Source organism: Macaca thibetana, chromosome 12 (genome assembly GCF_024542745.1).
Source record: "Macaca thibetana thibetana isolate TM-01 chromosome 12, ASM2454274v1, whole genome shotgun sequence".
Classification (NCBI taxonomy): domain Eukaryota; kingdom Metazoa; phylum Chordata; class Mammalia; order Primates; family Cercopithecidae; genus Macaca; species Macaca thibetana.
This window is the reverse complement of record NC_065589.1, coordinates 80201702-80226608: the sequence shown is the minus strand read 5'-3', so window position 1 is coordinate 80226608 and position 24907 is coordinate 80201702. Positions and strand designations below refer to the sequence as shown.

At 35.3% G+C, this 24907-nt stretch overlaps 1 protein-coding gene and 1 long non-coding RNA gene across 6 annotated transcripts in view; one reads left to right on the top strand and one right to left on the bottom strand.

Moving 5' to 3' along the window:
* Positions 1 to 24907, bottom strand: part of KCNH7 (potassium voltage-gated channel subfamily H member 7) — a 475718-nt gene that overhangs the window by 405038 nt on the left and 45773 nt on the right. The gene's annotated exons all lie outside the window — the stretch shown is intronic.
* Positions 532 to 10230, top strand: LOC126932958 (uncharacterized). Its single transcript, XR_007718389.1, has 3 exons — positions 532 to 668; positions 3599 to 3700; positions 7810 to 10230. It is a non-coding gene; the product is annotated as an uncharacterized LOC126932958 (long non-coding RNA).

Below are 24907 nucleotides of genomic sequence, written 5' to 3'. Positions count from 1 at the left end.
GGTTTTAATTTTAATAAATTGTGCCTCTATGTTTTACCATATGGAGGGAAAAAACCCTACAGGATCGATCATCTAGCATCAACCATTTACCTCTGAAGTCAAAACTGTCCTATCTTCCATCCAATTCAACACCAACTCTGGAATCAGCAAAATCCACAGACTTATTTAAGCAATGCCACATTTGGCTCATGAACATGGATATAGGATAGAGAAAAACTGACAAAGCAGAGGTAAAAGAGGTATCATTATATCCTTACTTTATCAAGTCATGAATGAGAGAGACCAGCAGGATTTTTTTTTTTTAAGGAGGATGAAGGAAGGTTTGGGAATCAAGGAACAAAGTGCTCCATAAATGTCGTCAGGTTCTGCAGCCTTTTCATAGGATTTGGCCAGGAGCAAGTCTTCCAGCTCTTGGAAAGTGTGAATGCCGGCTATAGTGTTTACTCCATTTCCCCATGTGGAATCGCCAAGTATCATTTCTGTCCAAGGGCAGTGTGTGCTGGCGCAGGAAAGGAAAAGAAGGAGGGGTAAAGAGGAGAGGTTGGCTAATGTTAAAGGGAGAGCTTTTCCACAGGGTTCTATGGTTGCCATAGTAACAGCTTCTTTTGTTTGTACATATTCAGAACAGCTGCTTCCTTTTGGTTGCTGGTGGCAGGGATATTATGGAGGTAACAGAGGCAAAGAAGCACCAGTCCGAAATGGAAAAGTTTCCATTGTCAGATTATTCTTGTTTAACTGGGTTTAACTTTATAGTAGGGTTAAATGTAGTATTTGAAGATTGGTGAGTAACAAGATCTTTTAAAAGATGGTGAATTCCGACAAGCACCAAGGTGTTCTGTGATCTACAAAGTATCTTGTGCTAGCTTGAACAACAGACCTCCACTCTCTTGTGGCCTTAAAACTTGAAACACTCCAGTTTATTTCTACCTGATATGCACATAAATCGTATTGCAAGCTCCCTAGAAGGTATTTTTCTCAACAGGAGGAAAAAAATGCCACTTCAACATGCCCACTAATCCCTGTGTACCTTTCCAAATACTAATTAATTCCTCTAATTAGAGCTTTTTTTGGCTGTAACCATTTACAAAGTTGATTTGCTGCATACAAACACATTTAATGAATATTCATAAACTAATAATATTCACTGAATTTACAGTCCTCTTGCCCACATACTGCTATTGCAACCAGCTTATAACAGCCTTCCATAGACTATGCTAAGGAAAGGCCATCTCCAAGGAAAAGGTAGAGAAAATTACAGTTTTATTTTAAGGAACAGACCGTCTACCAACTGAATTGTATATACTATACTTTATGTGTATATATATATTCTATATATAGTTTATATATATTATGCATACATATATATGTTAGGTTATAAAATACATGCATATGTTCACATATATGCATATATATATATTTAAAACATGGAATAAAATAGAAACTCTAGGGGTTAATAGTTTTGAAGCAAAACATTAAAAATGGCATCTGCAGGTTGAACAGTCAAATTTTGTAAACATACAAACTTAGGATGCAAATAAGCAAATCAGAAGGCACAGCTGTCTTTATAAACAAATTAATCTTGAACATAGGTGTATTATCATGTTTTTAACCCTTTGGGAGTTTTAGAAAAGTACAATACAAAAGCAAAGCGATGCTCTTGATTTAAAATTTAAATTAATTCACCATTTGTCCAACTAGGAGCTTTTAAACTTTAAATTTTTAGTGATATTAATGAAACAATTGACTGGTTTAATTTGGGCACTGCAGCTATTCACAGGTGCTACATCTTGAGACTGAGTACTTGGGAATTTGATTACATATTTGCCTGATAATTCTCACATCAGTCCACTCATCTTATCCCTTTACTTTATAAATTCTGAAAGAACTTATTTTGACGATTCAAAATTTGAAGGAATTTAGAGAACAGTAGAGATATTTAAATTATTTAATTAAAATATAGAGTTCCTGAACATTACTCTTGGATATAATATACATACATATTTATTTTACTTCTTTAAATAATATTTCAAATCCAAAGATTTTATATTTATATTTATTTCAGTTAACTATAAACTATTAAAGGTGAGATTTACAGCCTAAAGCCAAGCACAGGTGTTCTAATATCTCTGCTTTCAGATTGTAGGCTTTGGGGCAAATGTCTAACCTCTTTGAGCATCCGTTTCACAAACTGCAAAACGATGATACTAACGTCTTTGAGATACGGCTTTGAGAGAATCAATTAAGATAACAGAGATTCATGCTGTGAGTCAACTGTGACTCTTATATGATTCAACTTATGTGATTCAACTTATAAGAGTCAATTGTGACTCTTATATGATTCGGATAGAATAATACACATTACGAGAAAGTAATGTTTTGCTTTTCATCTCATGAAGCTTTATTTATTTTCACCTCTTCTCTTCCTCTTATGTTCTTGTGTATTATCAATATGTTGAAGACATCTATATTTCTAAATATACTCTTGAATTTTCTTCCAGGTTCCAGACTTGAATTTCCCAAATATTTGTAACTAACATCCTACTAGTTATCTCAATTGCACTGGATCCAGATCTGAACAATTTATCACACCTTCCTAAAAAATTTCTCCTCACTGTCACTCTTCTGGTAAAGGCATTACCTTTCTTCTAGTTTCTAAGGTCCGGTCCAACAATCTCAGACTTTCCTTTTCTTCCTATCCAGGTGATGGTTATGTTTTATACCTCTACAACTTGGTACAACCTCAGGAATTTGAGCTCTCATTTTCATTCTCATTCACCTTTGGTTGAGATAATCATGAATTCTTGCTAAGACTATTGTAGTATCTTCAGATCTCCAATTTCCCCAACATTCTGCAGACCATTTTCTTTTTCTGAAGCACATTACTCGCTCCTTGAAATGTGTTATGGTTTCTGGCTTCTAATTGCAAAGCTAAAACTTCTTAGCTTGACTCTCAGGGCATTTCATGATCAAAATCCACTTTACATGTCATTGTTATTTTCATCGCTCTTATAAAGTAAAACTTCTCATGATTCCATAATATTATTCATGTATTTGCAACTTGGCTTTTGTGAGTCTTACTTACTCTCTTCCCCTCCTTTGTGTAGCTTTCCTCTATCCCAACCTCTAGAGGTCAAATATCACTTTAGCCATGAAACTTTCCTCAGTTTCTTCCCTCCATGTTAAGGTAGACCTGGTTGCCCCTTTCTCTGAAATTTACATTTGGATTTCATCATTCTTAATTTTATACATTTTATTGCCTCTATTAGATTTTTTGATATGTTATTTATTTAATTTAGAATTACTATAACAGCTATTATAATAAACATTAATATGAAAAATATTCCAAATGAATAAAATTTCTACAAATTTAAACAATTTACATGTGACTGCCTATAACTTTTTGATCTATTAATAAAGTCTCAGAGTGAAAGTTGAATTTTTTTCCTAGCCTTTTATCTGATCTCATGTTTTTATATCTTTAGGCTATCCTGTTTGAAATCTTTATAAATAGCTTTAAATTATTGTGATAATACTATGTAATTCACAAATAAAATTATTGCTAGAGTACACCTAATAGATACTATTTTCTCTTAAAAAGAAATGTGAGTGAAAGAACACAATCCGTTTTTCTTTCTGGAGGCAATTGACGCCTGAGACTGAGGTATTTACCTGAGAGCCATTGAAGTCACCAGCTTAACAGGTAAGCCTACAGGCTAAGGCAGAAAAGTATAAAGATAAGAACCTGGATCCATGGTGCCATAGTTGAGCTGTTGAATTACCACTGCTGAATCCGTTCTACCTCCAAACATTTTGTCATATAAGATGATGAATTTCATGTTGTATAACCCTCTTGTAGTTAGATTTTCTGTTATCCTAGGCCAAAAACATCATAAAGAATGGCACAGACATTCAGAGAAATGAGTTAATGACAGACTGTGAGATCCCAGGGAGAGAAAAGGAGATAAAGAGAGTAATGTAGACTTTTTAATTTTTTATGAAGTAAGCTATACTTTTTTTATTTTTGATTAGTCACTAAGGAATTTTCCTGTACCCTCTAAAATATATCCCTATATTATTTGTATTAGTAAACAGTTTTCAGGTTCTTGTATCCAAATGATCTCTAAAAAAGACAACATATATTATCACATTCAATCCCCATGACAATAACTCGGTAAGTTAAACATTTCTTTCTGCTCTGATTAATTCGGTATTATGTATTTTCTCCTCTTGGAGTATTTATTGAATATCTTCCTTTTTCTCCCTTTTTCCATTGGCCACAAGTGTTAAAGTCAAGTGACCACCAGATCAGCCAGCTCAGATATATTTGGAAACACATCAATCTATTTTAAACTTAAGATACTGAAAGCCCCATTTGAACACACAGAATCAATAGTGGAAGCCAATTAGGAATACAGTTAAAGTAAATATAACTTTAGCTTTTACATCTCCAGCATTTTGCTCCCTTTTTCTTTCTCCCACTTCAACAAATTCAATGCATTAAAAATTCATTTAATGTATACCGATGTGAATACGATATCATCCCTGTGTTTGAGAATCTTATACAGTGGAGGAAATAGACGTATATAACTCAGAGAAGAAAAGCAAAAAGGACTAATTTCCAGTTTTTCCATAAAAAGGAAAAATCCTACACATGGCTAACCTAATCTCTCTTCTTGAAGCTTTGAACCTATCTTTTCCCAATTACCCAACTGTTGAAAATTGCACCTCAAATGATAAGTTCACCTCAATCATGACAGTGATCTTTAAATACATTTTGTAGAACTATAGTTGTTTAATTTTTATACCATGTCAGAATTCTTCCTAGAGCAAAACATGGCTGTATTTCCTTAAACAAGATAATTTGTAACTGTCAAATGATAGACATAATCTGTCTTCCAATATCAAAGGAATAGAGGCCAGGAATAGTAGTTCACGCCTGTAACCCTAGCACTTTGGGAGGCCGAGGCAGGCTGAATACTTGAGGCCAGGAATTCAAGACCAGCCTGGCTAATATGTCTCTACTAAAAATACAAAAATTAGCCGGGCATGGTGGCATACGCCTGCAGTCCTAACTACTTGGAAGGCTGAGGCATGAGAATCGCTGGAACCCAGGAGATGGAGGTTTCAGTGAGCCGAGATTGCGCTGCTGCACTCCAGCTTCCTTGCAACAGAGTGAGACTGTCTACAAAAACAAAAAACAAAAAACTTATGTCTTGCCAACTTGAACTAAATGTGTCAGCAAATGACAATGAAAGAAGAGCAAATGAAAATAGTGTTAACTTATGACTCACAAAATGAAACAAAAAGCACATCAAGAAGCAAAACCAAAAACCTACAAAAGCAAAACAAAAGAAAAAAAGTGTAAAACTCAATATTTTTAAAACCTTTGAAATAACCCGTCATTTTGTAGCTGGCATCAAACTTTAGCTTATCATAAGCAGTGTTATGACAAAAAAGTACTTAGGATAAACCGTTTCTGAGGTTTCATAAATGTTTACAACCTTATTATTATCCATTGTTTTAAATAAAAATAAAATGATGTGATAAACGGGATTGTCTTTCTCTTAAAATTACAAACACAAAAAATACTTTAATCACTGCTTTCACCAACTGTGAAAATTTATTTTCAACACTCAAACTTGATATTTTATTACTCTTTTCTGGTAATAAAATCATTGTTTGTTAAAGAAAATAATTTGAGGTGCTATTTTAATTGAACTTCAGACCTCCAGTGTCGTGGTTTAGTGATTTCTTTTTTGGGAGAGTAAGTTCAAGGGATATACCATGAAATACCAATCTAAGAAAATTCATATGAAGCGTTTCAGATCAGGAAAAGAAACTTTCTACACTTACGTTAATGTCCTTTTACAAATTATTATTTAAAATATATTCTTACATTTATTTTCACTTTAAGCTTATTTTAAACTTGAATCATTTAAACTTGTATTATTTAAACCTTTTATTTTCCTTACCTCATTGATTTTATTACTTGCTTTTATAATGATTAACAAAACATGGGTCAGAAGTGGAGACATCTTATATCCTCAAAAGGGAAGGAAGAGAAAGAAGGAATTGGATAGAAACATTCATTTCTGTGATGCCTATGCAAAGTATTTCATTCTGGGAGTGGTATTTGGTCCTATTTTACAACTCTTATCCTGTGTGGAGGGTGGGTAACTGTAGGTTTCTTCTAACTTAGAGCCATAAGATTTTGGGCCAAATGTACCAAGAGCAAGACTGTTCCCAAGATGAACTGGCATGTGGATGCTCTGGGCTTGTGTGTGGTAAGAATTCAGTCAGTAAATAAATTCCTTTAACTATAAACTCAGTGGAAGAATATTGCCCTCAAAACAAACTTTTTATCACAGAAAATTCTGAATATCAAAATTTATAAAAATGAAAACTCGTGTATAATTCTACCACACTGAAATAATGTTTATAAATATTTGGTGTCTTTCTTTTGAGTCTCCTTTGTTTACGAATGTGTATGCATCCTCACTTGTTTCCTAGAATAATTTTATAGGCATCACTTCAAGGGAAATTAATAATGATATTAATTTTCTATAGACACTTTAATAGTAGCACAATATTTTACATGTATAATCTGTAATTTAACATTCTCTCACTGATCATTTAAATTACAAAGCATTAATTTGTATAAAAACAGTGATGAGCAGCATTGTACATAAATTTATGTGAACCTTGAAATAATTTTTTGAATATAATTTTTGAAAGAGGAGTGAATGAACATTTGAAAGCTCTTTATATATATAACCATACTGTTTGCTAGAAATATACTACTCGCCTACTGTATGCTTTCTCTATATCAGGGAATATTGTCTTTTAAAAAAAATGAGCTAGTTTAGTAAAAAAACTTATCTGATTGTGTTAGTCTGTGTTTCTTTGATTAACAGTGAGTCTAGTTTTAATTTGAACTATATGTACTTTTCATTTCATTTCATTATCTTTGTATTATATATAATATATGTGAATTTTAGAAACTACACTGCCATTGTGACTTGTTATTTGTTGCACAGAAGACTTTCCTCTTATTGTCTACCATGCTTCCCTTTCTACTCACATGTTACCCTTTGAGGAGGCATTGATGAGTTGTGGTTTGGGGCTACGGAATAGAAATTGAGTGTAAATGATGCTTTTAAAAGAGTAGCCATCACATTTAAAAGTCAAATGGATATGGATAAAATGAATAATCAAAGTAAAAAAATTGATTATAAAAGGAAGGAATGTAGAGCTATATAACCAAAAAAAAAGGGAAAAAAAAACTAATAGATTTTTAGGACCAAGATGATTATACTCTTTTAGGCATTCATTTGCATTATGTACCAGAAAACTCTTTGACCTCCTTGATGTCCATTAAGTTGCTGCTGTACAATTTCATTATCTTATTTTTAATAATAACTACTACAAAATGCTAAAATATACATAGTGGCATAAGTGAATATAGACTTGCTTTATATTGTCTAGAATAAAGTGCATGTTGAGAGTGGATTCAGCATACAGGTCAACAGTGTGAATGCCAGTGTTAAAAAGGCTAGGTATGTGCCTTGGCTCTGCCCTTTACTAGATATGTAAACTTGGGCAAGTTATTTAAACAATCCATGCCTGATTTTCTCACAGGAATATTGTGAAGATTACAGAGTGAATACATGGAACGTGCATCAAACAACATCTGGCTCATAAGCACACCACACATATTGTCTGTCAATTATTAGTAAAGGTAGTAAAGTATGAAAAAACTACACATTTACAAAAATAAGCTATGAATATAATGTTCTCTCATTTATTTAGCAGGTATTTATCAAGCACATACTACATTCCAGATCCATTGCGTGGTGCTAGGAATATAAATGATCCCTTCCTGGTGAACCTGCTCTATCCTATATGTAGCCTCTGGAGAGGAGGCTTCATGTAAGTATTACATGTACACAACTCCATGTGCTCATCTTCGAGTCCAGGGAGGCCAATCATTGGCCAATACAAATGATCTGGGCCAAATAAGTTTCTCTCTGATAAGTGTAGTTAAAATAGTGCAAGACTGAATTGGTTTTCTTTTGGGTGTTCAACTGAAAAGATATATTGATTTGAAGACTGTATTTTGGGCCAAGTATAATTCAAAAATGGTGGTGGAGACAGAGAAAAAGAGAGGAGAAAGATGCAGAGGAGAAAGGAAGGGAAGGGAGAGGACAAGAGAAAGAAAGAGAAGGAGAGAAAGGAGAGAGAGGAGCTATTAAGGAGATGCATTGGGAGAGGGAAGAGAGGAAAGAGCTTCAGACCACGTAGCCTCTAAAAGAGACAGTAGCTCAGTCTCGGACTTCATGATTCCTAATTTCCCTCCCAGGGGACCTGACTGTAGTGCATTCCATAATCTTAAAAGGCAATGGGATTTACTCTCATATCTTTATAATATCTGCTCTCCTCCCACTCATTTTTATCTGAGATATTAGGTATATTTCTCCTTCTCATTCCCCAGGGAGCTTTAACTGGAGTAATGTAGAGAAGATGAACATGAAGTAACTTTCTGGCTTGGGTAGAGATTGGTCATGAGACCAGTTTTCCTAGTCTATAAGAAGTTTCATACATAAGCCCTCTAACAACTTTTAGTTCTTCTTCACTCTTTCCCTGTTCTCAATTCTCTGTTACTAGAGTTGGTATTTGGAGTTCAGCACCCACTCACCATCTTTGACTAGTATGTAAAGGCTGTGATTTAACATCAATAGAAACTCTGAGAGAAGTGTTCCAAAACTTCTAAAGGGTTTCCTGGAATCCCTAGGATTATTCTGCTGTTTAACAAGTCCCACCAGTATAGTGCAGACATCACTCGGTATCCATGGAAGATTGGTTCCAGGAACCCCCACAGATAACCAAAATCCAAGCATGCTCAAGTTCTTTATTAAATGACATAATATTTACACATAACCTATGCATATCCTGTTGTTTTCTTTAAATTATCTCTACATTACTTATAATACTGAATACAATGTAAATGCCATATCAATAGTTGTTATATGGTATTGCTTAAAGAATGATGATAAGAGCAAAAAGTCTGTATGTGTTTAGTACAGACCCAATCATTCTTTTTATTGTCAATATTTTTGATCTGCAGTTGGTTGAATCCATGGATGCAGAACCCACTGATACAGTGTGCTGACTGTAGCCTCTACTTATGGTAGTAAAAGTATAGGAGTAAATATTGAAGTTGAAGAGACTAATGTATGTTGAGCATCTCCTATATAAGCCAAGCACTATGCTAAGTGCTTTATATATACTCACTGTATTACAATATCTTATTGTATTTTCTTAACAACCTTGTGAGGTTTTAATCATCCTTGTTATACACAGAAGAAAACAGAAAGACTCAGCAAAGTGAAGCACTTACCAGCCTCATGGCAAGTAACAGGGCCAAGATTTCAACCAAGGTTAAAATGCATGACTCTGACTATGCCATAAGAGAGTACTATATAATTTATTTGGTCCCTTGTGTGAAACAAGGTAAACTATTGATAAAAATTGAACTAACAGTAACTGCATTATCACATTGAATATAATAAGTTGAAGCAGATTTTACATAATTTCTAAGACTGGTTATTATCATTTGTTTTTTTAAAAAGACTAACTTTGTCTGATATGGTGACCCTTTTTGGCATGCGTGAGGTAAATGAATGATTCTCCAAATAATAGCAATTCAATAAACTTTAAGTTCCTATTTTGAATACAAAGATGGGAAAAACAGAGATCCTTCTTTCTCACAGAATGAGGCTTTTTAGAAAAACTTATCTAAAGAGCCATAAATCAAAGGAAAATGGGAATTTCTCTTTATTGAAGTCAATTTATTTTCTGGAATTCATCTCAGTGCTCTAGATGTACAATTTTTCATTTAATCTTTGTTACAATGAAATTGATATTATGTTATTTATCTGATAAAGAAATTGATATGTAAGTCTCTTAAGGTCAAGGATTTTTACCTGTTTTAATCATTTATGTTTGTCCAACACCTTAAACTGTAGTAGGCAGATGGGAGATTCTCCATAAATATATTTTGAATAAATAGAGAATTAGAGAAATTCATTAAACTGTCAAGTAATGCAATCTGTAAACAGCATCTTGGGTTACCAGACAAGTCTAAATCCAAACCCTTTATTTTCTCATTACTCTACACTATGAGGGACAGAACTCTGTATATTTTTCTTGATCTTATTATCAGTGCCTGCACAGAACCTGGCACATGGTAGATAAGCAGTGAATGTTCTTGAATAAATAATCTCACAAGGTTCTTCCCTATATGCAATAAATATCAAAATATATATTTTATCATATGATTTTAATACTTCTTTTACAATTATTAAATCATGTAAAAGGAGTTGATAGAGAGTAAATGGGTGTTATTCACATTTACCTCATTATGAAACTGATATTTCAGATATTTGCATTTTAAACTACTGTACACGGTATCAGACATCACTGCCTAGCATGATATTCTGAAATAGAACTGACCTGTGTCTACTTGCAGTAAATTTATTCATTGAGTTATATGCATTTACTACTTGGCCAATTATTGACCCATTGAGTCTACACACTTTAGTGGAGAGGAACCAATTCTTTTTTTTTTGTGTGTGTGTGTGTGTGTGTGTGTGTCTTTCTGAGGGATTCATCTGCCTAGGTCATTCAAACACAATTTTAGTGAAATCCAAAAAAACTTCATTGTAATTTTAATTACTTAAATCAACTGTTATAATGTTCAGTTTAATTTGCTTTGTTCTGTTGGCAAATTTATGGAGAAAAATATTTTTTCCAAAAGTTGTAGGAGAGCTTTCACCTTTGGAAAAACAACAGCATTTAAGCAAGTCTTAATTTTTTTTTTTGAGACAGAGTCTCACTCTGTTGCCCAGGCTAGAGTGCAGTGGTGCGATCTCGGCTCACTGCAAGCTCCACCTCCTGGGTTCAAGTGATTCTCCCACCTCAGCCTCCTGAGTAGCTGGGACTACAGGCATGCGCCACCACGCCCAGCTAATTTTTGTATTTTTAGTAGAGATGGGGTTTCACCATGTTGGCCAGGATGGTCTCGATATCTTGACCTCGTGATCCACCCGCCTCAGCTCCCCAAAGTGCTGGAATTACAGGCGTGAGCCACCGCGTCCAGCCCTTAAAATTTTTTATACATCTTTTTATACACGCGCACCCAATATTATACATTTTTCCTGTCCTGTAAGAGCTAGGTTGTTATATGTGCTTCTTGCTATAACTTCTGAATAGTTGCTCACACACTTCTTTCCACTTTTTAATCCAAAAGCCATTTCATTTTTACCCTCCCTTTGGTACCCCACTTCTAATAGCATCCAAACTGTCTTGGGTTGATAACGCCACCTGGTGGTAGAACACTGTCTGAGCCAACCATGTTCCTTCATGGTCTCTTCCCTCTCAGAATAATTGTGCTCAACTTCGTGTCATTGTACATAATCACTGGACACAGTAATTATCTCGCTTTAATTAATTTCTTTCTTGCGTGTGTTCAGACATCCTTTTAAATCCTCTTACTTTTCACCCTCTCAATTGCCTCCACTTCCTCAAGGTACGTGTGTGTTTTCTCCTTCACTCTGTTGCAATCAAGTTTTAACAAAAACTTTCTGATGCATGATCAACTGGTATAGCAAGAATAGTGGTGTAAATGAATTCAAGGAGGTGGAAAATACGAAGTTAAATCATTTGCTTATGAATTATGAATTTGATAAAGAAGAGCAAAATTCTTCTTGTCTCTCTTCCTTGTTGCCAGAAAAGTAATTCCTTTCCTTAAAGGTAACAATAGTCAGTAGTAATCCACAGACACGTGCATAGAGATGTTATTTTCCTCCACAAAAAACTGTAGCCCATTACTCAAACCTTTCTGCATCTCCTTTCATTTCCATGATGATATATCTTAGTGATGTGTTCAGGTAAGTACACAAAAGGATACCTCATTCTTTTTTAAGGACTGTATTGTATTTTACTGCATGATTGTGTCATCATTTATGCAACACATTCTCTACTGAAGCATTTGTAGGGATTTTTCCCTAATCATTTACTACCACTACAAAAAAGGATGCACTCAATTAACAGTGTGCCAGTCAGTGCTGGGGTAGTTGTACAATCAATAGCTAGAAACAGAATCCTTGAGTTCTAAGGGTAGGGGCAGAAAATATTATTAAAGATAACAACCCAGTGCCCTAAGTTTTGTGACAATGTCCAAACACAACTTTCAGACTCTGCAAAATCATTTTTATTTACCCTCTTATATTTTCCTAATTGAACTAATTTTTTCTCAAGCATGGAGACACAGCCCCCATGTCTAACCTTACGTAAAGTTACTTCTGTGTAAAATGTGTTAAGAGTTCCAAACAATTGACTCAACAACTTTTAGGATAGAATGTACTTATAAGTATGAGATTTCTTGTAGTAGACATTATTTTGACTAGTTTCTAAACAAAAGTTACTCAATTCAAAAAGTGTACTGTTTAGAATTAATATGATTTGATCCCTTTTAAGGTTGGAACAGCTGTCACATAAAAAGACTGTACTAAACTGGTAAAATGATATAATGTTAAATTACCATCATTGTTTTTTGGATTTCACTAAAATTGTGTTTGAATGACCTAGGCAGATGAATCCCTCAGAAAGACACACACACACACACACACACACACACACACAAAAGAATTCACAAGAGATTATATCCTATTTTATGTATCCAAATATGGCCACTTACATACCCAATCTATATATTATAGACTTAGAATTATATAACTGAAATAGAGATTAAAGATACTCTAGTTAATTTTTAATTATATTTCTAAGGAAACTGAGAATCAGAGATTTGAAGTATTATATACCAATTGTATATTCACACTTATAAATAATGATATTGATAATAACATGAATTTAGTGTGCATTATGTCTACAGCATTCTGGGAAATGTTTTGTATATATTAACTCATCTCATCCTCATAAAGGCCTCTTTTGATAGCATCTATTATTATTAATTTTTTATTTAGTTTAACAGATGAAACTAAGAGAAATAAAAAGAATTCACAATGTCAGGCTGCAGTAAGCAGTAAGGCCAGAGACTGAATTCAGGTTGTTTATTAACATTCATTTACATGTTTATTAAATCCCTATGTTTATTAACCAAATCCCTATGTTTATTGGCTTTCAACTTTATGCATATTCTGATAATCTAAGAGAATGAAAACAAATACACCTAGTGGAAGAGAATGAGGACGGTAAAAATTAGATTGAAAGTGGGAAAAAACATGAAAGTAGTAATAGGGGAGAGAGCAGTGATGTGGTAAGTAAAGGTGTTTTTGGATTTCATTACATATATTATACTTTTTTGAGCATGGGGTCCTTAAAGATTAGTGTCAACATGTTGACATGTAAGAAATCAGCAAATAAATCTAGATACTTGGTTTTAGACTGTCTTTCCCATAAGTCACTAAGCTCAATCCTTAATATTTCAGGGGGTCAGTTAGAAAATGACTAATTCAAGCCTTCACGCAGAGAACACATTGCCATTGCTTAAAATGTCTGAGAAAATTTGCTTTAGTGACTGGCTATTTCAATACCCTGCACAAAAGAAATTATGAAGCTAGATAAATTCAATGAATATTTCTTCACATTGTAGGTCTCTTCACTAGTGAGATGAAAATCAGAATGAAAAACTGACTAAAATTTAGTTTTTTCTAGTGTTATTAATTTTGAAATATGGCATTTAAAAATAGACCTTGCATTCATGATACAAAACTCATACATAATTTTTTTTTTTTTTTTTTTTTTTTTTGAGACGGAGTCTCGCTCTGTCACCCGGGCTGGAGTGCAGTGGCCAGATCTCAGTTCACTGCAAGCTCCGCCTCCCGGGTTCACGCCATTCTCCTGCCTCAGCCTCCCGAGTAGCTGGGACTACAGGCGCCCGCCACCTCGCCCGGCTAGCTTTTTGTATTTTTTAGTAGAGATGGGGTTTCACCGTGTTAGCCAAGATGGTCTCGATCTCCTGACCTTGTGATCCGCCCGTCTCAGCCTCCCAAAGTGCTGGGATTACAGGCTTGAGCCACCGCGCCCGGCTAACTCATACATAATTCTTATAAATAGGTCAAACAATTTTGTAACTCTATTTTATTAAATACATTCAACACATACTAGTAACATTGCTACTGGATTTTGTCCACCCTCATATGCCATACAAGGCAGTAAACAAAACAGATGAAATTCTCTCCCGTTACTGAACTTACGTTCTAGTATGCGAGAAAAGATAGCATACAAAATACAGATGTAATATATTGTAGGTAGATAATGAAAAGGACAATGAAAAAAAATAAAACAGGAAAGGTGAAGAGGAAGTAAGGGGCACAGTTTTAAATAAAACTGTCATGAAAGGCTTTTCTGAGAATTCGACATTTGAAGAAAGACCAGAAAGAGGTGATGGAATGAGTCATGTGGCTATTTTGGAGAAAGGCATTCCAGGAACAGCAACCGCACAGGCACTACAGCAGAGCATGTCTGACATTTTCAAGAAACAATGAGAAGGCCAGTGTGGCTGGAGCTGAGGGAAGGAGAGACAAAAGGTTGGGAGACAAGACCAGAGACCAAATAAATAGTCCAACTTTCAAACTTTGTGGGTCATTGTAAGAACTTTGGCTTCGATAATGAGGATAGAAACAGAGCCACCAGAGAGATTTAATGAAGAAGAGAAAACATCTGAATATCAAGAAAAGCAATGATTCTGAGTATGTTTCTGTTGCACTGTTCTGACAATAAAGTTAAAAAGCTTCAAAGGGACACTGAAGGATCCTCACCAAGGCCATCCATGGAACAGGCATCAACAGCCTGTAGGATGGAGCACTGTATATCTGGTTAAGCTGGAAATCATGTTTCCCCAAATCTCCTTCCCTTCAAATTATTTTAAGTTGACAGTAAGAGGAGCATGTGTGAGATTTGGGAGGTGAAAGTGGAGTAATTGAGTAGCAATTAGTCTCTGAGGGTCGTCACAGTCAGATATTGTGATGGACCGATGCAGAGACACCTGGTGGGTCCTAGCCCATAGTAACTCTTCTCTACTATGCATCCAGCATATTTCTGTTACCCAACAGTGGCTAGGGCCACCACAAAGTGCTTCACTGTGGAGCCACAAAGGTAATAACATATCAGAAGCAATAGTTTCCTACAGATGTTTCTACAAGCTTTCCTTGGCAGACCCACCTGGTAGCTGGATCTGCTTGGTTTCTTAGATTACTTTTCTGATGATCCAACTATAATAATAGTTAGGCTTCATTTTCATGTCTCCTTCCAGAGTTGTGTAAGATACAATTGTGATAATAAATTCCTTATCCCATGACACTCATTAGTGACTCCCCCTGCTTGGACCTGCCTGAAATAGTGCATTTGCAGAAAAACATCCATTTGCTTCAACATTTGATAAACTTGGCAAACAAACTTACATCCTTTGTAGGACATGTTTGGCTCAGGCCAACAATGTTTTGAGATGTTTTCAGGAAGGCTTTTCTGTAGCAGACGGAATGTGGTTTTATAGCTTGATCCAAGGTTTAAGAATAACATTTAATCCCAACTTCTGCTTCCGAATGCTGTCAATTTGGAAAATGAGAGCAGATGTTGACAGAGATATATTTGCTAGTCTGATGCCTTAGCAAACACTCTCTGAAGGAAAGACAACGTGAGACTAGACTGATTAAATATTCTCTCTTAAATTTGTTTTGCCAATCCTTTTAGCAGTATCCTCTGGAGACAACATCTCTAAGATGACGAATACAAAAAGATGTTATTAAAACTCAACATAGTTTCCTTTAATACCTGAGCTTCGAACATAAGAAACCTATTAAAGAGAATATTTCTGGATGTTTCTATTTGAAATGTAAAAAAATGTCTGCTTATTCTCTGGTGATTTCTGACTTCAGGATTTCTCCTTTCTAAATGTATTGAGTCCACTCTAGTTATAGTTCAAAGAGTTAATAACTAGATGTCTGAATAAAATATATGTTGATATCCTTTAAAAAAACAAGTTTCAGGAATTCTCATGATTTTGATTTATGTAGAACTCCCATTTAGTCTGAATTTATATATGTTTTATAATATAGTATTTGGATTTTGTAAAATACAGACTGCCTGTAGAAGGGCAGTGGAAGTCTTCAGCAAATTAAAAATGAAAAACATTTATGCTACTTCATACTATTGTTTCAAAGTCAGCAATGATTTATTGAGCTCATCTATGTTCAAGATTCCCTATCACATTGTTTTATTTAATCTTCATGATCATCCTGTGGGCTGCTTTTACATAACATGGAGGCTCCAACAGGTTAAATAATCTGACCGTTTCCTCAGAGCCAGTAGCTGACTGATTTACAGTGTGGACCCTGGCATATTGACCACTAGTGTTCCTTCCTTCAACCCCTGTCATGTTAGGTATAGAAATAATAATCCTGACCCCAATATTTTGTTATTTAATCCTTACCAGAGATGTATTAATTCACCTATCACTAACTATATAGCCACTGATAATAAGCACTGAAGAATTAACTTCTTGTTCAGTGGTTTTAGGTTAAATTTTCTTTTTTTCCCCCTAATTTCATCAAATAGTAAAAGGAGCTTAAGCCAGAGAACTCCAGGTTCAAGAACCACCGTTTGGAAACTTGCCAAATTTGGGCAAATGTCTCTCTGAGTTTCATTGTCTTCAGCCACAAATAAAGCCAAGATTTACTTCACCTACGGAATTGCAGTAAGGATCAAATAGAGTAAGATATTACGTGTTAGATTCCTTTCCTTTCCTAAAGATCTCAGAAGGTAGCACTACTTTGGATATATTATTGTTTTGGATAATTTCAGCAAATATTTAATAGCAAAAGAAATCTTTGACAAAATTATCCCATACTAGCCACAGTAATATTTTAGAAGCATTTAATTTATGATAGAGTTAATTCTACACTAGCAGGGGTTGTAATGCTTTTTAACTGCTAGTTAACCTCCACAGCAATTATGACCAGAACACGAGGGTCTTCATTTTCCTCAATGAAGGATGACGAAAAGGGAGCCATTGTGGAGCTGTTTTGAAGGGAGTTGTTATTCCTTAGACCTCTGACAACTGGAACTCTCAATCTGCCGGTGATAGCTGACATGAGTCCAATAAGGATGGTCTCTTCTATTCAAAGATAGGTCCATACTATTTCCTAATTTAGTTTTCAGAATCAACTTAAAATATTGCTAACTATACATATATTACACTTTTGAAAGAAAAAATTAGCTTGTCATCAAACAGGATAAACCAAGAGACATCAGTCTTTTTGACTGATATGAATCACATTTAGCTAAATACACCAGTTAGCAATGTCTGTTCTTGAGATTGACAGTCTTAAATATAATGCTTTAATAAAGCTCTTACTTTCCTATTTGTTTCTTTCTATTCTATCATTACAGTTCTTGCTAAGTATTAGTGTTTACTATATCATGACCACTTAATATTTTACATTGGAAGTTTTACAACATTTCACTGACTTTACTTTTTTTATAATAATTTGCTACTATTGGGCTGTCTTGATTTTCTTCATTGGAGTTTTTTTTTTCAGTCACTCAAATCTAACTTGCTTTAAATATTCAAATAAGTGAATTAGAAAGGAAGGCTTTCTGTGTTTTGGATTTTCTCAGGTTTTCCACTATTACTCCTTATTCAGTCTGCCTGTGGAATTGTTTTTTGTTTTTTGTTTGTTTGCAGTTGGGGGTGCATTTTTGTTTTGTTTTTGTTGTTGTTGCTTGTTGACTGTTTTGACTGTGTGGTTTTTGGGGGCAAGTTTTTCAGGCAAGAGTCTGCGACCAGTGCTACTTACCATCTCCTGAGAATGGACACTGAATTGTAACTGCACTACTCTTATTAGACTATTAATTTTTCAAATTATTTAATAAACTCCCCCTTTCCATGGTTTGACAAACTTGAGTTAAAACTAGTAGTATGGACTGGGTGCAGTGACTCACGCCTGTAATCCCAGCACTTTGGGAGGCTGAGCTGGGCAGATCAAAAGATCAGGAGTTCAAGACCAGCCTGACCAACATGATGAAACCCCACCTCTAGTAAAGATGCAAAAAAATAACCTGGGCATGGTGGTATGCACCTGTAATCCCAGCTACTCAGGGTGGGGGTGGGAGTTTATCCAAACAATAGTGGATAATTTGAAATTATCCAAAACAATAGTGTATCCAAAGTAGTGCTACCACCTGTAATCCCAGCTACTCGGCGGCGGGGCGGGTGGTCGCTGAGCCAGGGAAATTGCCTGAACCAGAGAGGTAGAAGTTGCAGTGAGCCGAGATCACACCACTGCACTCCAGCCTGGGCAACAGAGTGAGAATCCGTCTCAAAAAAAAAAAAAAAAAAAAAAACTGCTAGTATGAGCCAACATTCTTGGAACACTTACTGTGTGCCAGGTACTGTTTCATGAGCCTGACATATGTCAACGCCTTCTTACTTAAACTCCATTATGTAGCTGCAATTACCCCCATCCTACAGATAAGATAACATGCACAGAGGTAAGCCAATTGTCCAAAGACACACAATAAGCAAGTCACAAAGCGAGATATTGGACCCTGGGAATATGACTTTTCAAGCTTGTACTTCTATTATAAACAAAACAAATTTTAAAATGCATATGATTTTTATAGATTCTGTTTAAATAAATGTTGGTGTAATATCTTTGAAAATGTTTCAAAAAGTTTCGGTGTATTTAAAGCATTTTAAAATTATGCCTTCAATTATAAAAATTCTAAATGTAAGCTGCTGTCTAACACAAGCATGCTTAAATTTACTGAACATTACCTAGGTTAATTTGGGGAGGTATCCAGATGTTCAGCATTTTAAGCTGCATGATTTAAAAATAAATAAGTAAGAAGAGGGGTATCATCAGTAACATGGTAGAATGGGAGTTTCTCCTCACAAAAATATCCATTTGAACAACCATCCACTTGAAAACACCTTCGCACTCTCTATGGAATGCAGGTGAAAGATTACAGCACTTGAGCGAAGCACAAGAATAAGAAAAGATGCACAGTGGATGGTAAGGAGGACAGTTTTATATTACCTGCATCAACCTTCCCCCAAAACCATGCAGCACTACATGGAGAATTATACCCTTTGCATGTGGGGAGAAGAATGGATTGAGCAATGACTTCACAGTGAACCTCAGTATCAGGCCTTCTCCAGTTAACCCTGGAGCCAGGCTAGGCCCTGCAGACCCAAGCAATAGGCCTGCCCTAGTTTCAACCTGGCCTGGGCAGTCCCAGGCTCCAGCCTGGCACCTGTGTATTTAGGCTCCATGTGTAGGATATCCTCCATGGATTCAGACTCCAGGCCAGTGCCTACAGACCCAGAACTCAAGCCCACTCCTCAGACTCAGGCTCCAGGCTCACCTTAGTGTCAAGCTGGCTCCTGCAGCCCCAGATTCTAGCTGGCACCATGAACCCAGGCTCTAGGCCCACTCCAGTGCAATACCAGACTCAGAGGCTCCAGGCTGGCTTCTATAGCCCCAGGATCCAGGACCAACCTAATGCCAGGCCAGCCTCTGTGGCCCTGAGCACCAGGCTGGCATCCATGCATTCAGGCTTGAGACTAGTACTCATGGATCTTGGACCCAGTTCCACACACATAATCACAGACATCAGGCCCACCCCTCTGTATTCAGGTGCCAGGATTACCACAGAAGACTGCAGTGCCTGGCTAGTTCCACAGACTCATGATTAAGTCTTTCCCATGGATCAAGGCAGAAGACCTGGCCCAGGACCAGCCCAGCCCCCACTGACTCAGACTCAAAGTCCAGCTAACGTCAGTTCAGATGCTATATACTCAGTTTCCAGGCCCATCTCAGTAGACCTTGGTGTTAGGCTGGCATTCACAGACCCACAGACTCACAGGCTCCAGGACCACCCACAAAGACCCTAGTTCCAGGCCTACTCCAGTGAGCCAAGGCTCCAGGCCCACATGCCTGCTGACCTAGGCAGCAGGCCAGCCACCTAAGGACTCCAGCAGCAAGGTTATCTGCAGACACTTCAGCCTATCTACCTAGAATCTTTGGAAAGGCTGACTGGTGAAGTGCTTTCTTTGCCAAACACAATATGTAAAGAGTAGAGGAGGACCCCAATTCTTCAAATGGTCAGATACCAAGGGGAGACCAAAAGGATTGCTTATAATCACGGAATCATGATACCAACAAAGAAAAAAAAATAAAGCATCCATAGTCTATCTTAAAGAAATGAAAATTCATGAACTGTGTGGCAAAAATTAAAAATACAAATAGTTTCTGACTTATGATGGTTGACTTATGATTTTTTGACTTTACAATGGATTGAGATATTACATGCAGTTTTGACTTATGATAGTTTTATCAGGACATAACCCCATCATATGTTGAGAAGCATCTGTAATCATTTTAAAGAAGTTCAATAAGCTACAAGAGAACACCATTACCTGAAATAAAAATCAGGAGAACAATAAAAAACAAAATTAAAAGTTCAACAAAGAGACAGAATCCATATAAAAGAACCAATCAAAAATTCTGGAGCTGAAGAACACAATAGATAAGATTGAAAATTCTTTAAAGAACTTTCAGTAGGAGACTTGATAAAGCAGAAGAAAGAATTAGCAAACTCAAATACAGGTCATTTGACCTAATTGGAGAAACAAAAACAAAAAGAAATAAAGAAAAAGAGGGAAGAAAGCCTACAGGGCTTATCGGAGACCATCAAGTGAACCAATTATGTATAATTTAAGTCCAAGAAGGAACAAACTAAAAAAAGAAATAGGCAGAGGGATTCTTAAAAGAAATAATGACAGAAAATTCTAAATCTGGAGAAGGAGATGCATATCTACATTCATAAAATGTAAAATACCCCAAATAGATCAAATAGAAAGAGATTGTCACTGAGACATATTACAGTCAAATTATCAAAAGTCAAAGACAAAGAGAGGATTATAAATTAGCAATAGAAAAGCAACCTATAACATACAAGGGAACCACAATAAGACTATCAGAAGATTTCTCAGCAGAAACCTTGATGCCAGAAAATGATGGGATGATATAACCAGGTACTGGTAAAAAAAAAAAAAAAAAAAAAAAAAAAAAAAATCCAAAACTGTCAACTGAGAATATTGCATCTAGCAAAGATTCCCTCAAAAATGAGAGATATTTTCCCAAACAAACAAAGACTGAGGGAGTTCATCACTATAGTTGCTTTACAAAAATGCTAAAGTGATTTCTTCAAGTTGAAACAAAAGCAGACAAACAACATGAAAATACTAAACTCACTGTAAATAAGAACATAATCAAATTCAGAATATTCTAATACTGTGATGGTGGTGTGTAGATCACGTTTGACTTCAATATAAAAGTTAAAAGACAAGACCATTAAGATTAATATAGCCACCATCATTTTCTAACAGATTTACAATATTTATTGAAGCACCTAAGAATATAAAGCAAAAATTGAAATAGCTGAAGGTAGAAATAAACAGCAATACAATAATAGTAGAAGACTTTAGTAACCCACTTTCAACAATAAACAGATCATCCAGGTAGAAAATCAGTAAGTAAACATTGGATTTGAACAACACTATAGACCAAATGAACCTAACAGACATATATAAAACATTCCATTCAACCACAGTGGAATACACGTTCTTCTCAAGCACACATAGAACGTTATCCAGGATAGATTATAGATTAGGCCACAAAACAAGGCTTACCAAATTTAAGAAGGTTGAAATCATGTCTAGGATCTTTCATGAACAGAATGGTATGAAATTAGAAAACAATAACAGGAAGAAAATTAGAAAATTTTTTTAAAAGTTGGAATTAAACAACATACTCCTGAATATCCAATAAAGAGGAAAGCAAAAGAGAAATAAAAATATCTCTAGATAAAAATGGAAACACAACATATCAAATCTTATGCAATATGGCAAAACCAGTTCTAAGAGGGAATTTTATAGCAATGAACACCTACATCAAGAAAAAATAAAGATTTCAAATAAGCAACCTAACTTTACACCTTAAGGAGCTAGAAGAAAACACCAAAACAAAATTAAGCCAAACATGAACAGAAAAAAATCAAACTATATTAGAACAGAGATAAAATAAAGACTAGAAAACAACAGAGAAGATCAATAAAAGTAGGAGTTGTTTTTTTAAGAAGATAAACAACATTGACAAAACTTTAACTAGATTACCTAAGAAAAAAGAGATGACTTAAATAAAATCATAAATGAAAAAGGAAGCATAACCACTGATATCACAGGAATATAAAGAATTACAGGGTACTATTTGCATAATAATTCACAAACAAATTGGGTAACTGAGAAGAAATGGATAAGTTTCTAGAAAGACACACCTACTAAGACTGAATCATAAAGAAAAAGAAAATTAGAACAATAATTAATAAGAAGAAAAAAGTTGAAGCAGTAATCACAACTCTCTCGTCAAAGAAAAATGCAGAAACTAATGGCTTCTCTGGTGAATTCTACCAAACCTCTGGAAAAAAATACAAATTCTTCTCAAACTCTTCCAAAAAATTAAAGAGAAAACACAAACTCATTTTACAAGGTCAGCATTATCCTGATATCAAAGTCAGACAAGGACACTACAAGAAAAAGATTATAAGCCAGTATCACCAATAAACATAGATGCAAACATCCTCACCAAAATACTAGCAAACTGAATGGAATAGCACATTAAGAGGATCATTCATCATAGGAAAGTAAGATTTATGCTGGGGAGGAAAGGATGGCTCAACATACACAAATCAAAAATTGTGATACACTACATTAACAGAATGAAGGATAAAAATCATATGATCATCTTAATATATGCATAAAAAGCATTTGATGCAATCCACAACTCTTTCATAATAAAAACTCTCAACAAATTAGATAAAGAAAAAAATGTGTTTCAACCTCAAAAAGGTTGTATATAACATATCCATAGTTGAAATCATACTCAATGGTGAAATGCTGAAAACTTTTTCTCTAAGACCAGAACTAAGACCAAGATGCCCATTCTCACCACTTGTATTCAACATAGTACTGGAAATCTTAGCTGGAAATATTAGGCAAGGAAAAGAAATAAAAAGCATCCACATTTGAAGGGAAGAAGTTAAATTGTCTCTACTCACAGATGCCATTATCTTATATAAAGAACACCCTAAAGACTATACCAACAAATCTGTTGAAACCTAATTTAGTGAAGTTTCAGAATAAAAAAGTCAACAGACAAAAATCAGTTGCATTTCAATACACTAACAACAAACTATCCAGAAAAGAAATTAAGTCAGGTAGCATGATGCCTCCAGCTTTGTTCTTTTTTCTTAGGATTGCCTTGTCTATTTGGGCTTTTTGTTGTTGTTGTTTCATATGAATTTTAAAAATAGTTTTTTTCTAGTTCTGTGAGGAATGTTGATGGTAGTTTAATAGGAATACCATTGAATCTCCAAATTGCTTTGGGCAGTATGGCCATTTTTATAATATTCTTTCTTCTTATCCATGAGCACAAAATGTTTTTCTATTTGTTTGTGTCACCTCTGATTTCTTTGAGCAGTGTTTTGTGGTTCTCCTTGTAGGGATCTTTCACTTCCCTACTTATCTGTGTACCTAGTATTTTATTCTTTTTGTCACAATCATGAATGAGATTACACTCCTGATTTGACTCTCAGCTTGACTGTTGGTGTATAGGAATGCTAGTGATTTTTGCACATTGATTTTGTATCCCAAGACCTTGCTGAAATTGCTTATTGGCTTAAGAAGCTTTTGGGCTGAGACTACGGGGTTTTCTAGATATTGGGTCATGTCATCTGCAAACAGGGATAGTTTGACTTCTTCTCTTCCTATTTGGATGTCCTTTATTTCTTTCCCTTGCCTGATTGCCCTAGCCAGGACTTCCAATACTATGTTGAATAGGATTGGTTAGAGAGGGCATCCTTGTGTTGTGCCAGTTTTCAGGGGGAACACTTCCAGTTTTTGCCCATTCAGTATGATGCCGAATGTGGGTTTGTCATAGATGGCTCTTATTATGTTGAAGTATATTCTTCAATACCGAATTTATTGAGTTTTTTTTTTTTTAACATGAAGTGGTGCTGCATTTTAGTGAAAATCTTTTCTGCATCTATTGAGATAATCATGTGGTTTGTGTCTTTAGTTCTGTTTATTTGATGAATCACATTTATTGATTTGGTTATGTTGAACCAACCTTGCATTCCAGGGATAAAGCCTATTTGATCATGGTGGATAAGCTTTTTGATGTGCTGCTGGATTTGGTTTGCCAGTATTTTATCGAGGATTTTTTGCATCAATGTTCATCAAGGATATTGGCCTGAAGTTTTCTTTTTTGTTGTATTTATGCCAGGTTTTGGTATCACAATGATGCTGGGTCATTGAATGAGTTAGGAATGAATCCCTCCTTCTCAATTTTTTTGGAATAGTTTCAGCAGGAATAGTGCCAGTTCTTCTTCATACATCTGGGAGAATTCATCTGTGAATACATCTGGCCCTGGCTTTTTTTGGTTAGTAGGCTATTTATTACTGACTCAATTTCGGAGCTCATTATTGGTCTGTTCAGGGATTCAGTTTCTCCTGGCTCAGTCTTAGAGTGTATGTGTGTCCAGGAATTTATCCATTTCTTCTAGATTTTCTAGTTTATGTGCATAGAGGTGTTCATAATATTCTCTTGTGGTTGTTTATATTTCTATAGGGTGAGTGGTAATGTCCCACTTGTTGTTTCTGATCCCCCTTGTGTTTATTTGAATCTTCTCTCTTTTCTTCTTTATTACTCTAACAAGCAGTCTATTTATTTACTTAAAAATAAAACCCAGCTCCTGGATTTGTTGA